The following is a 14,623-nucleotide window of genomic DNA, read 5'->3' on the forward strand; positions in this document are numbered from 1 at the left end:
CGCCAGGTCAGGTAGGTTAGTGTGGGCCAGCAATGTTTATGAATAAAGATAAAATCTGAAGGAGTAATACAAAAAAAAATGTCGTCCTCTTGGTGGCGCTATAAAAGGCAGATGTGAAAAATGCAGGGCAAAGGTTTTTCCTTGGCCTCTAGGGAGTGCAAATGCAAAGTGTTACACAGATCGGTGCAGTTATAGGTAAAAACACGAATCGGCCTGTTATAGCGCCACCATGAGGCTGATTTGAAAATGCCTAGTGAGAATGTACGTGCAAAAATTCACGGGAATTGCATGCTGTGTTCATGATTTGAGGCATTTTGTTCAAAATGGAGCAAATTGGGTTTAACAGGCCCATGTGAAACATTTGGGGCAGAGGTTCTGAATTGGCATCCGGGGAGTGTGTGTGCACAGTTTCGCTGCGATCAAGCCAACGGTGCCGGAGATTAGCTGTTCACAGACGGACCGACGGACAGACAGACAGACGGACGGACGGACAGGGTGCAAAACATACTCTCTCGCCATGCCGTACGGCCTGGCGGAGACAATAAATACAAAATTGTTGGGTCAACAAGTATAGTTTAACTTCAGTGGGTGTATTTAGGACTTCAATACTGTGTTTTTCATCAACTTCTATTAAATGTTCATACTGTAGATGTGCCTCAAGCCGTCTCAAAGTGAATGCAATAATAGGCTTCAGACGACCACTGACATGCCTGCCATGTATTTAAAAAACTTATACAGGATATAATTGGCTGTTTTGCATTCTCTGTTTGAATTGGACTTTTTCTACTTTGAGCTGACAGCATCCTCAACTGGTTTCTTTTTTGTTTGTTTGTTTGTAGAGTTTTCTAAATGCTGAACTCATAACAGAAAACATCACTCTCAATTCTAAACATTGGCTGTAGTCGTATTGTTTAGTCTGACAGATCTGCCAGACAACCTAACCTTGTCTAACAGTAAGTCACTCCTCTTGACATAATACGTAATATGCCATCATTTGCAAGACCTGTCCTAGTTTATTTAAATTCTGAAGAATGTTGCCATAAATAGCCCTTATGTAACCCACTTTGATCCTAATTTTCAGTTAGCTGTACACTACAGTATGTAGACTTACATACAGTAACTGGAGATGTCAAATGCACTTATTTTCATATGAAGTATAATATTGTATTAGTAAATTACTTCTTCTAAATTAGTAAAATGCTAAAAGCTTATTGGGCCAGCACACTATTAAAGCTTAATTTGTGTATTAAGTATTTGAAATAGGGCTATTACGATAAAGAAAAAAGGGATCAAACTATAAGCAGCCAGACAGACACAGGCATTAAGGCATTAACTATGATCAAAAACCATTATTATTAAAGTAGTAGTTCAAGCCTACTCATAACCAGAGTTAATGTGTTTTTATCTATTAAATTAGTAATTAACATAAAAAGTTCTAAAAACATTTAGGAAAATACCTTTGAGGTGCCTTAAGGCAAATGCAAATAAATCTGAGTCAGGTGAATCTCTGCCCAATTTCACATTGAAGCACCTGCAGGGACCTCCAAACAAATATACAAAACACAAGGTAAAGTGTAATTGAATGCTGGACAATATTTAAGACCTTCAGGAAACCCGGGACTACAGTTATGCACAGAGCGGCAGCCTATTGGCATGCCTTGATTTTCCAAATATGCAGGCTGATCAAAAAGTTCTAAAACGCTGTCCATCAGTATGTCAGATTTGTTCGTATGCAAACTTTTATGCAAAGTGGCATTTAACAAAATGGTATTTGTTCATAAAAGTGCTTCTAAATTCATGTCTGCTTCATGCATATGCACAAAACTTTACAGTGGTAGATGGACCGTTGTCAAGGACATCCCTATACAAACTGCTAAAAATTATTTACATTATAGGAATTGTAAATCGTTAAGAATGTCATTGATGGCTATAGCAGCTTGTAGATAACACAGATGTCGTTTTCAAGGTCATATCATGACATGATAATACCTTGATATGATCAGATATGATATGACTCTCTCTACATCACACACAAACTCCCATCTCATTGAGTCTTAGTTGTTCTCTCTTGTCACACCAAAGTAAACAATAAACAATGAGATACCAATTGTCAGACTCATCACATCCATATGATCTATGCAAACATAGAATGCAGTCAATCTGCATACATGCACCACGACATCCCAAAATCATTACACCAGTCACTCTCCACTTGCCCTAGCCTCGACGACCTTGCAGGCTTATGCAAAGGCTAAAATTAAATTCAGATAGCATGTTATGTAGACAGATGCCAAGTCATTGTTGACCTGGCATCCTATAGTGTGTATAATTTCAATGTACAGATTATAGATTTTTTGGGATATTCTACTGTTAGACTGATGATAGGTTCTTGGCTTACCTATTTCTATGCATTTGATTTATTACCTCGTGTTGTCCATGCTTACTGTAAATCGCTCTGGATTAAGAGCGTCTGCTAAATGCCTAAATAGTAAATTGTAAATAGAAATTTCCCCATGAGACAGTTTTCTCCAAATTACACTGTCAACACCCAGGGCCTGCAAAGTTTGGAAGTCAGTCATGGCCAATTGGAATGGAATCTGAAATATACAGATACATCTTGATCACGTGACCAGCACGGCACAGGGATAATGTGAACAGATTTGTGTACGTTTTGGACAAAATCTATAGTAGTATCAAAAAGTGTGTTTTGAAGAAAACAAAATTGAAAAACATTTTGTATTGTATAACCTATGGTTCAAGAGTTATAGGTCAAAACGTGAAGTGGCCTGTACAGCTCTACCATGAGGCTGATTTGAAAAATGTAGGGCAGAGGTTCTTCTTTGGCCTACTGGGAGTGTGCGTGCAAAGTTTCACACTGATCAGTCCAACAGTGATTGGCAACAGATTAGCTGTTCACAGACACACAAGGACGGACACACAGACAGATATGCGAAAACATGCCTTAATTGTCAACTGTTCGGCCGACAATTAAGGCAAGCATCCCTCATGATAAATGTCTAACGATCCTGAATCGAAAGGTAAAGATCACTTATCACCCCCTCCTCCCCCAAACCCAGGTGTTCACTAAAATTCAAGACTTTATTTCTAGTCTTTATCATCAACTCAACCATTACTGAATTTCTTTGGCAGGGAGCGGTAATACACATCGGAATTGGTTGGACTATAATCCCTGTGGATATAGTGAATCTACATTGGCAAAAGGACAATTGTAATGATATTCACCTAATCTCCCTTGACAGATTCAGGACATGCTTTTCATTAACACAAAAGTGGATCAGAGAGCAATAAGCACTGTTTCAGAGTTTACCTAAATCCTTTGAAGCCAACTGTGATTCACATTCCAGTGGCGTGTCTCTGTCTGCATGGGCTTAAGCCAACACAGATGCCAAATTTACAGAGCTCAATGTTACACTACTTTGGCTTTATTTTGTCAAGGTATGACACCAAACAATGGTAGGAACAAAGTTTATTCAACACAGTTGGCCAATGTCAACTCGCAATATTTTCAATATTTTGCAGACGAATAGGACACTCGAAATCTAATTACTGCTCTTGTCATATTCAGTTTGAATGAAAAAGTGATACGCTGACGGGTTAGACATCTTGCTCAAATTGTTACACCACAAAAAGATAAGGTCATTGCAGCCGTTTCTTATTTTCTCCCTAATTTAGACATTGTCAATTCCCCTTACATATTCTGTGGTGTGGTCCCTGTCACTGCTGACTCCCACTGGCCTGGGTAAAATGCAGACATCACGATACACATGGAGTCGCCAGCTACTTCTTTTCACCTGACAGAATGGAGTTTCACTTGGAGAGTGTAACGCATGCAGAGGTTCATGGCATCTCCCCCGCACCACCTCCAAGCAGAAGTTAGAACAGGTGCCCCTGCCAACCAGTAGGAGTCGCTAGTGCAGCGGTTGTGGCAAGGACACTTGTGTTCCTTGGATAAGGAAAACTCATGGCTATTGGCTACCTGTTGTGATCATTTGTAAAAAACCTACATTATATAGTTGTAATGCAGTTGTAGCCTCCTCCCTTTTTTTGCATTATGTGTTATGTTGTTATAGTTCTTCCTCAATAGACATATCATCCACATCTTGTGTGAGTATTAATTACCACATGGTGCCCTCTCCCTTATGAAAGAGAAAAGGCTGATGTCATACACCAAGGGTTCCCAAACTTTTCAGGCCGCTACCCCCCAAAATACCCCCCAGTTTGGGAACCACTGTCATACACAACAGAAACTGTTACCCAACAACAGCGATTTGCATTGATGTCAATCGTTCCAAAACAATGCTGATTTGTGCTAAAGTTGGTCATGTCAAAGCTCGGCCAATCAGTAAAGCCAACGCGTAGGGTTAGCCAATCAGGGACTTATACTGCACAAACGTGACGTGACACCAATCTGTGACGCCGATGGTTTGGGCCAAATAGAGAATACAAGCATACAATCTCCTGAACACACAGAGAATTTCTGCCTCTTTCTCAGACCGGCGGGCTGACAAATCTAGATATTTGTGATTCCGAATTGCCTTTAGACTTGGGCCCATATGGGACACACACGGCAAGTTTTGGACAGAACGGTCGGACGCTATCTCTGAGTTATGCCTGGGACAAATTTTGTACACACACACACACACACACACACACACACACACACACACACACACACACACACACACTTATATTATAGAAGATTGTCTGCTAGTCCACACTCTCACATTGCATCATCAAACTTTATATAGTATTATTATTGCCAATTGCGGAAATTTGATTGGAGCCACTCACTTTTGTCTCTGTTTAGTCTATCCAGGAAAACGAAAGGGACCTCACTGGACGTCCTAGGTTGCAAAAGGACTTAAGTAGAGGACAGCACTTATTTTTCTTTTTAATTAGCTCCATCTGAGGAATTATCCAGCACTAATATAATGGCTCGATTCATCTCCGACACCATCTGGTGTGAGAGGGGTGCACCTCTGGAGCTGATTGCTTTCCCCTGGTGCTGTGTCGGGGTAATAGGCTGTTCAAAGGCTGCTTTGGGCTCGGACAGCTGAGCAGAGGTGGGGCAAGAACAGCTGGCCTGGCACCATCACCTGCTGGCTGTCAGAAGGCTTTCCACTGGGGCCCATCCATGCCCTAAGTGCACAGCAAAATCCTGGGTGTTAGTTTAACCACATGAACCGTGCGTTAAACTGGTCATGTCATAATAGGCAAATATTCTGTGAAAATAGGCAAAAGATTGTCGAAAATGGCTGATCTACATGCTCTCAACATGTTGCGTTGCAACGCATTTTGAGCTTGTAGATCAGCTATCTTCTCTATTTGACGTACAATGAAGTATGTAGGGTTAAAAAATGAACTTTTACTGTAAGAGTGTAGGAACAGGCTCATATCTACAGTACCATCTTAAGGGTTAAACAAAGAATCTGGATTTTGCTGTGTGTGTGTGTGTGTGTGTGTGTGTGTAGAGAGATTTCTGTGCATTTTGTGTGCGTTGTGTACCGAGTTGTGTGTCATGTTTCCTTCTCCCTGCAGAAGAGGCAGGAAGGAGAGAGGAGAAAGCACATCATTAGGCCTCTCACAGGAACATCTGGGAGTAGTGAGACAGGTGACAAATAAGCAGCAGTGTCTGGGGATAACGCCAGTACGTACGTACGTGGGTTAGTTTGCTCTTCTGCTGCACTTGGCAAGTGAGACAGCCGCGTGGACACATAATTTACTGTTTTAATTCTTCTTTCTTTTTTTTTGCCAAAATGTTCAAAAATGATAATGATCATATAATAAATAATAATGCCCTGAAAAAGTACTCAAAGGTATTATTATTTTAAATGATTGCCAATGCGTCAAACAGTTCTAGTGTTATACTGTTGGTTTACTTTAGAGTTATAGAGCAGTGGTTTTTTTAACTTTCTGTGCCCAAGGCACACCAATGGGCAAGTAAAAAAAAATCTAGGCATCATAATCTAGACAGATCTACAAGATCCTGTATTCATAGCAAAAACAGCAGATCTACAATATCACTTTTTTCAATGGACACCTGTATTCATTTCAAAAAATTGCAGATCTACAAGATTCTGTATTCCAAGCTAAAATGTAAATACAACATCACAGCCAAGCTTGTATATTGGCTATTTTCACAATTTTTGAATCTATTGTTTCCAAAATAAATAAATACATTTTAACTTTTCGCCAATATTGATAAGCCGAAAATAGGGACGCAAGTTTAAAGTAGTAAATAAATAATTTCTTATCGTATAGAATGGCAACTTTGCCATTCTATACGATAAGAAATATTATTTTATTATATTGCATCATATCTAATGATGAATGCTCATTAACATGTATTTGTATTTAGTAATTTTTATAGCCTAACACTTAATAGCCCGTGCTGCCTTCATTATAAGGCTCAAATATGTTTGCAGCTCCAAACAGATTTTGTATCGATTTCTTTGGTCCAAAATGGCTCTTTTGACATTCAAGGTTGCTGACCCCTGGCATAGATGCTCGACAGCCAGATGCACTGTGGTGGATTCGAACCCCCAGACGGCGGTGGGCAGGTACTTCACCACTGCACCACCGAGTGCCCCTCATTCAGGATTTTTACAATTCTATGTAAAATGGGCTCCTCTTGCTAATTTTGGACGGCAATCGTGGCCAATCAGAATGGAACATGGAATATGAAAAATATGAATGATACATGTTTATCCAGACGAGATAATGTGTAGTACCAATTTGTGTGAATTTTGGACGAAATCTGTAGGAGTTTTCTTTGCCTCCCAGCCTGGCAAAGAAAAGTAAAAGATAATTCATACATTTTCATATACCGTAGTTGTATATATTGTAATGTGTGGTTGTCACAAAATCCTAAAGCACACCTGGATTTGCCTCAACACTTTGGGAACCACTGCTATAGTTTTGTTGACTGATGTGCTTGTTCTGATAGGCACCACACATGGCTGAACAGTAAATACAAATCCCTATTGGGCATTTAGAGGTATGTACATCCTGTGCTTCATTTAACTGATGCTTAGCCTTGACCGAGCCTTTTTATCATCCTGTGGTCTCCAACAATTAAAATAAAGATAGGCTCACAACCTGGATGAAGTCATTTAATGGAGCACAAACCATGCGTGCACACACACACACACACACACACACACACACACACACACACACACACACACACACACACACACACACACACACACACACACACACACACACACACACACACACACACACACACACACACACACACACACACAGCCTTACTTGAAAGCTTTCCATGCATGGAGCACATTATCATTTGATTTCCATCCAGAGCTCTCAATTAAAATTATACAGAGGTTGCATTTCATTACCTGAGCTTGGGGCAATTTGCGCGCCATTAAGTCCCTACCTGTATCAGTGGAGATGTTTTCGAGGTGAACATCTGGGGTTGAGGAGGCAGAGCATGAAATGAAATGCCCCCAGCTCCCTGCTCTACCTTTTGTCCAAAAAAGGCCAAGGGTATTTGAACGTCATGCATAGTAAAGACCATGTTACAACTAGCTGCCTACAAATTGACCCGGGATGGGGATTGGAATGGAAAAGAGAGCATGTACAGTATGTGGGAGGTTACCAAGAGTTTCCCAGAGCCGTGACGCATTGTGAGCTTGTAGATCCACTACTTTCAGTGAGCGACACAGTTGTACGACAGAGTAAATTGAGCATTATGCACGCAGTCCACACAGCGAATCGCACTGCTTTCAAATCCTGTGCGACACTAGATGCTTCATTAAATTTGGCGTGTCCCTGCTTTTACATGTTGCACGTCCCGGTATTGGAATCCTCTCGAGTGAAATGCAGCCACACAGTTTAAACCTTTTCGCTTTTAGGCATTGTTTTAAACATAATTATGTTCAAGCTAACAAGCTAACGGTAGCGTACGCTGCTGTCAGAGCAAGTTAATGTTGTTTACTAGTCAAACGTGCAGTGCAGTGATGCTTCCGTTGCCTGCAATGTTTTTTTGGAGTACCAGGGTCACAGCTCAGGCATTTAAGTAGCACCAAAATGAAGCACCAAAATCAAGCACCAAATCTGCATTGTGATTCAGTCCAGTAGACCGCACCATTCCCAGTATGGCGCCTAGTTTCGATGCAGAACCTTACTCACTCACTACACATGCAATTTAGATAACAAGATTTTGTAGCAGTACAGATTAGAATATAGGTAATACAAAAGTAGGCCTAAAAAATATGGAATGTGGTCAAGATATAAAGGTACATAATATTACAGTTTATTAAAGATGGAGTAATGTAATTTCAGTTTAAAAAGTCCAAGCCTCAGAAATCTGTAACCCACAATGAGATTTGCTCTTAGCCAGACATTTGTTAATCAATATAAAACAGGAAACTAAACAATCAAAACTTCATAATTTAGTATGTTTCCAGCTCTGTGTGTAGGTGAGAAAATGTTTTGTTGCATTCATCTAAATTATATACTTCTTGGCACGCAGGCTTACATCTTCATCTTGCATTAGTTTTTTCTGTTCCTCCTCTCTCAAAGAAGAGCTAGAGGAAGAAGTCAAACATTAAAACAATATTCTATTGATATGCAGGCAGCGGTGGCAGTATCCAAATGTTTAAGCCCCAGACAGCTCACCATTCCCCCAGATGCTAATACTGTTTGCTAGTCGCATGCATTGGGAAGGAACACAAGACCTGTAATGGTTGATTTATACTTAGTTGTGCCGGTGTTGCGCACCAAAAATAGCAGATCTATAGTACGTTGCAATGCAACGTGCAGTGAGCTTGTAGGTCGACTATTTTCAGTGTGCAACCACGTACCAAGAATAAGTTGGGCATAAAAATGCAAAGTGTTCCTTGCTGAATTCCTCAGAAGGGAGCAATATTCGCTATAAAAATGTAATGGATTGTTGTACTGGGGAATAATAAAGGCTTGTCATGAAGATACTGCTCTTAGGAGACCTTTTAAGAGCCAGAACTCATTATACCTCGGATCCAACATTTTCCTCTAAATCAAGATTTGAGAAACAAATTGCAATTACATTGCACTATGTAAAAAAAATAATAATAATCAAATAAATCCCTTGTAGCGTACAGTAGCTATCATTCTCTGTCCCTGAATGAGAACTGATTTCCCTTGTTCATCTGTCGCTCATCTGGTGATTAGACTAACAGAGACAACCAACCGGTTATTTAGATGACTAAAATAAGCACATCAGATTTTCCTTTTTAAATGGTTTAAAGGCCATGGTGAAATGGCTTGAATGAATCTCAGGATGTTCTGCCACAATTTAATTTAACATTAGAGTTTTACAAACTGTTGAGTCTTTTTCCTGCATTTGCTCCTGTGCAATAGTTTGTTTTTTTCTTTCTTTTTTCGTAAGGATCTGAAACATCCATGATAATTTAAGTACACTAACAATACAAACTGCACTGGGGTAAATGCTGAATAATTTACATGGGAGCGGGACTAACCTAACTGACTATAGCATATAGTACCCCAGAACGTATAAGACCGGCTGACCGCAGATCCTTAAAAAAAGTCTTAAATAAATAATAAATAATAAAATAATTTATATTTATTTTAAAAAGGCCTTTAATGTAATAAATTGTATTCAATTCACTTTCGAAAGGTCTAGAAATAGTTTTTGAGGCGATGTGTTAAAACTGTTAAAAAAATTCAAGCAAGCAAACTAACTCATGGGCATTATGCAAGTTTAACGCTAATACGCAATGTGGCTAAAAACCATGCCCGATAATTTCTCCGAAGCCTAATACAGTATGTTGTTTTTTAATCTGTTTGATCTTTTCTTTAGCTGTACTGTCCAGCACTTTGAGCTGCATTTCAATGTATGAAAAATGCTATATAAATACATTTCATTATAATTATGTGTTTATTTTCGTTGCTTGGCCTTACATTTCATTTTAGGTGGCATTCCAAATGTCTTTAAAAAATACTTGCATTTAACTTCCTGATACGTGCAGACACCCTGAATTAAGTTAACATTTATCTATTTCATTGTTTCTGATTTCTCATTGCATTTGACAGCTTGCTGTCATACAGGAAAATTGCATTGACTGGACCCCTAACTTGAGAAGCAATATCTATGCAAAGGGCTGTTGTATCAAGTGTTACTGTGCTTGCTATCCTTTCATCTTCAGTTCTTGAAAGGACCAAAAAGCATAAAAAAGACAGTCTAATATCTTTCATGAAAACAAAGCAATAAAATGATCAAAACCCATAACAAAACCCACACTTGGCGTGGGGCAGCTTTGGTGCGTCACTTTTCACACTGTTGTGAATAATAACATTTCTTTGTTGGGATTAGACCCTTGCCACGGGGTGTTCCAAATAATTTTGCCTGTGACGGCCTGAAATGGCTTTCAGTTTGTCAAATAACTGCACAGTAGCTGTCTAAGTCCTGCAATAAAATAAATAAAATGGCGATCACATTCCTCCAGCTTGGTTAAGAAGGCCCCGACACAAACAGGCTTTTCATTCCTCTTATCATACTCCAACCGTACTGGGAATCTCACTAGAGATTCTGGTGGTACAAGTTGTATTCTGGATGATAGGCGGTAATCAGGCCCTTTGAGTCTCCTCCCTCTCTCTCTCTCTCTCTCTCTCTCTCCCCCCTCCTGTTTTCACTAAAGCTGGTGTGTGCTCAACTAACTGTGTTTTTGCATTACATCACTCTCCACATGGCACCCTATTAAGCTTCTGAGATCTGGGATGAAAGCCCAGGCATTCAGATTTGTCACAGAAGCAAGCTGCATTGTTGAACTGAGCAGATGAATCGTATGCCGACCAAATCAGCACCAAGCTAGAGGAAATATTTTATTTCAAAAATATATTATTTTAATTTTTTTGTGGGTGTATAAATTCAGAGCATGGCCTACAGTTGGCGCTACTTAATTTTTTCTATCTTTCTATGCGTGTTGGACATTTTGTGACACATTTAGTTTTGCACAGGGCCCCCATACTGTTCCCACTGTATCATGGGAAGAGTGGGTGGAAGCACGCAGGCTTGATTGCCTTTGAAGGATTTTCAAACTCCCTCCCTCCACCCGTACATCCATCCCTCTCTCCCCATACAGTATTCCAACCAGGTACGATTTCATGGCGACGCTTAGTTATGCAGTGGAATTTATTGTCTGCACTGCGGCAGATTACCATTGCTTAACATGCCACACAGGAGACTTAAAGAGGCAACACCTTTCATAGTGTTGCATCCCGCTGGCAGGCAGGCAAGTTGGCGGACCTGGGCTTTATACATGGTTTCCTAGACTGTGAAGGACATGCAGTGCATGAGGAGCCAGGTGAAAGACAACACAACAGGAAGGTCCCATTCTCTCCTATTCCCAAAACAATGCATGATGCTACACTGACTCGTTCTGGATTACCTTCTGCTTGTGTGTGGATTGCGGAATATTTCTTTTTATATTCCTCAAATACCTAGGATAATCTCTATGCTGGTTCAAAACACGGACCATGTGACACGCAGCACAGAGCTTAAGTGGAACTGACAATTTGTTATTTCAACCTGCCGTTCCTAGTTTGGCATGTCATTATAGCCAATAATTGTCAAAAACAACAGAAATAGCAGCTCTACAAGCTCACAACATATCCAATCACAATGAGTTGTGAGCTTGTACATCGACTAATTTCTGGCTATTCGTCATATGACTAAGTATATAGGGTTTGAGTGGTTAAGCTGTTCCATAGCAAATTAATGTTAAGGGCTGACAAGACGGAAATTAAATGGTATAATAGTTGCGTACACAAACTTAGCATTTACAGTGCCAATATTCTTCTTCTTCTTCTTTTTGGTTGGGGAGGGCGGTCTCTCATCCCACACTAACTTTCCTAGCAGGAGCCTTGAATTGATGCTTGTTAGTATTCAACCCAACTACCTGTATGATAAAATACAGATTCTGCCTAAATAATTTAACACTTCTGCACGTCGTCACATAGGGGTTTTAGGCATGAGATTTAGGATTAATTTGAAGGGAAACTTCTTTACCAAGCTAAAGGCTATGTAGAAAAAGGACTTGGGCTACTCTGAGTACAAAAGATATATCAGTTAAAAGAGAGAGATGTGTAGTGAGATGAGAATTAATCTTTTGAAGTTGTTATCTGCGTGTATATGCTACCAGACAGAGACAGTGAGCTATAGGCGGATAAGAAAGGTTCAGCTTTCTTCTGCCATGGGCAATCCTCCTGGCAATAAAGCTGCCATGTGGGTTTTTTGCCTGTGTGATGCCGTTTGCCTGGGGTTAAACAAGAAACAAAATGTTCCAAAAATTGATTAACTCAACCCTGGTGTGCTACTGCTCAGATCCCATTCGTAGCTAGTTATAGACTATAGCCTTGAGCTGGAGCACTGTACTGGAACACAAGCATTCAGTTTTGCATCATCACATTCCATTCTTGTACTTGCACACTTTGGAACACTCCGTTCCTTGTAGCTTTCATAAAACTGCCATTACACCCCTGTGTACTGTATTATTTGCCCAGTGTGAAATAGCCCTATAAAATTCACACTAAAGAAACCTTGCATAGTCAGTTTTTACAAATGTATTTAGAGCTGTGCCGTACATCCATTCCCCCAAAAAAGTCAGTACATTTCGTTTCTCTGCCCGTCCTCTCTGACCTTGGACTTCACTTGTGCAACTGTAGTAAAGGTAAATACAAAGGTAAATGGTGCATTTATTTAGCACCTTTATCCCAAGCGCTTTACATTGCGTGTCGCATTCAACCATTCACGTACACTTCACACACCAACGGCAGAAGCAACCATGCAAGGTAAAAAAAAAAACTGCTCATCGGGAGCAGTTAGTTGTTCATTGTCTTGCTCAAGGACACTTCAACACAAAGCCAGGTGGAGCTGGGGAAACGTTCCAATTCTGAGATGGCAACTCAGCTGGTGTTGCCCCCATACAGTAATTTTCAATGGCCCAACGATCCATTGTAAACTTGCGTCATTACAAGCCACAGAGGTACACATGTGTGTCTGACCTTACGCATGCAGAGCCTTTTGAACTCTTAAATGTGTTCTCTATCCATTCCAAGCCACTCTATTACGGCACTGGATGACAGATGCAGATACTGCAGCCTTTTCCCTCAGGCGGTAAAGCATGAGGCCTAACCTTCCATTCAGCAAAAGTAATGGTCCACAGCTTTAATTGTCGTGGGCTCTTCATCTTCACTAACAATAGCAGTAAGCAATGGGTCTGGGAGAGAAAGGCAGCCGTGTCTGACAAAGGCAGTGATTTAGTTCTCAAGGCAATTCGCAAGTGGATGTTGCAGGGACAGTGATAATGTGCCAAGAGAGAAAGATCATGGTGAGGTAACCATCATATCAGACAATAATGGTACACAAGCAACAATGGGTGCCTTATTCCTATGTTGTGAAGATTAACCTTAAAAACCTGCCATAGAAGGTTTGGACTGTATCTTTCAAGAAGTGAGAAACTTGCATTAAGATGAAGTTGCAGATGTACTGAGACTTTGAAAGTGAGTTATAGAACAGCCTTTGGACTCATAGTAACAGTATACAACACAAACTACTGGTACCTAAAATGTTGTGTTCTGTGCGATGAGGCTATTTTTATATTTGGATTTTTAATCATTATTAGAATGTTTGACTACGTTTTCAACAATTAAAAAAAAGTATTGTATATTACATTTCCCTTGTTTTGCCCAGCCCTTCAAAAAGGCTAAACTTCAGTGGAAAAATATGTCATTTATGGGTCGTTGGTTTACTGTTTGAATTAGACGCAAAACAGGGAACAGGCACGAGTAGTCACCAAATTATAAAGACACTTCTTTGGAAAGTTGAGTCCCATTAAAATGATAGATTGCAATCGCATCATGGTTTATGTAAGAGGGAGTTTCACATCCACAAAGCAGTCTAATTGCGCTCATTCCTGTGAGAAGTCCACAAATGTAGAATCTCGATTCTCAGGCATACTGGAAACGAGACGCTTGACAGCAGATGAGTAGCTTCAAACAAGGGGAGAGACAGAAAGAGGAGGGGTGGGGGGGTTGAATCTTGACAAACAGTGAGAGCCAGTGTCTACATCATCTCTTGGCCCTGACAGGCTTTCCCATGCATGAATTCAAAGCTGGTAAAACCATGGCTGGATTCATTTTGATCTGACATCTATCATGTATGTTGTGGTTTCAATGTACTGTGTCCACAATATGTTTGGGCAATTGGCCCATGAAGTTTGAGAGAACCATTCAAGAGGAACTCCAGTTGGAGGACAATTTGGCATCTGGATGGGAGCTATTGTTAGCTTTTGCCTCATTCCTCTCTACTCCATGCTGTTTGAATGTTCAAACCGGCACCATATTAATTATTAAGATTCATTGACTGTACTAATAAGAAAATATTATCTGTATTATAATTTGTTTTATGAATACAATGCAGTGCATGATTTGGTTACTTTAGAAATTACAGCGCACTGTCCAGTCGCAAAAATATCAAATATGCAGTGCTGCAAACCATGTTTTTGTGTGGAAAGCGTTTGGCAGATGGGCCGTGATATCTCTCACTCAACATAATGAGACGGGAACGCGCTTCAGC

Source organism: Gymnoscopelus braueri, assembly GCF_963280865.1.
Source record: "Gymnoscopelus braueri genome assembly, chromosome: 20".
NCBI classification, from domain to species: Eukaryota; Metazoa; Chordata; class Actinopteri; order Myctophiformes; family Myctophidae; genus Gymnoscopelus; species Gymnoscopelus braueri.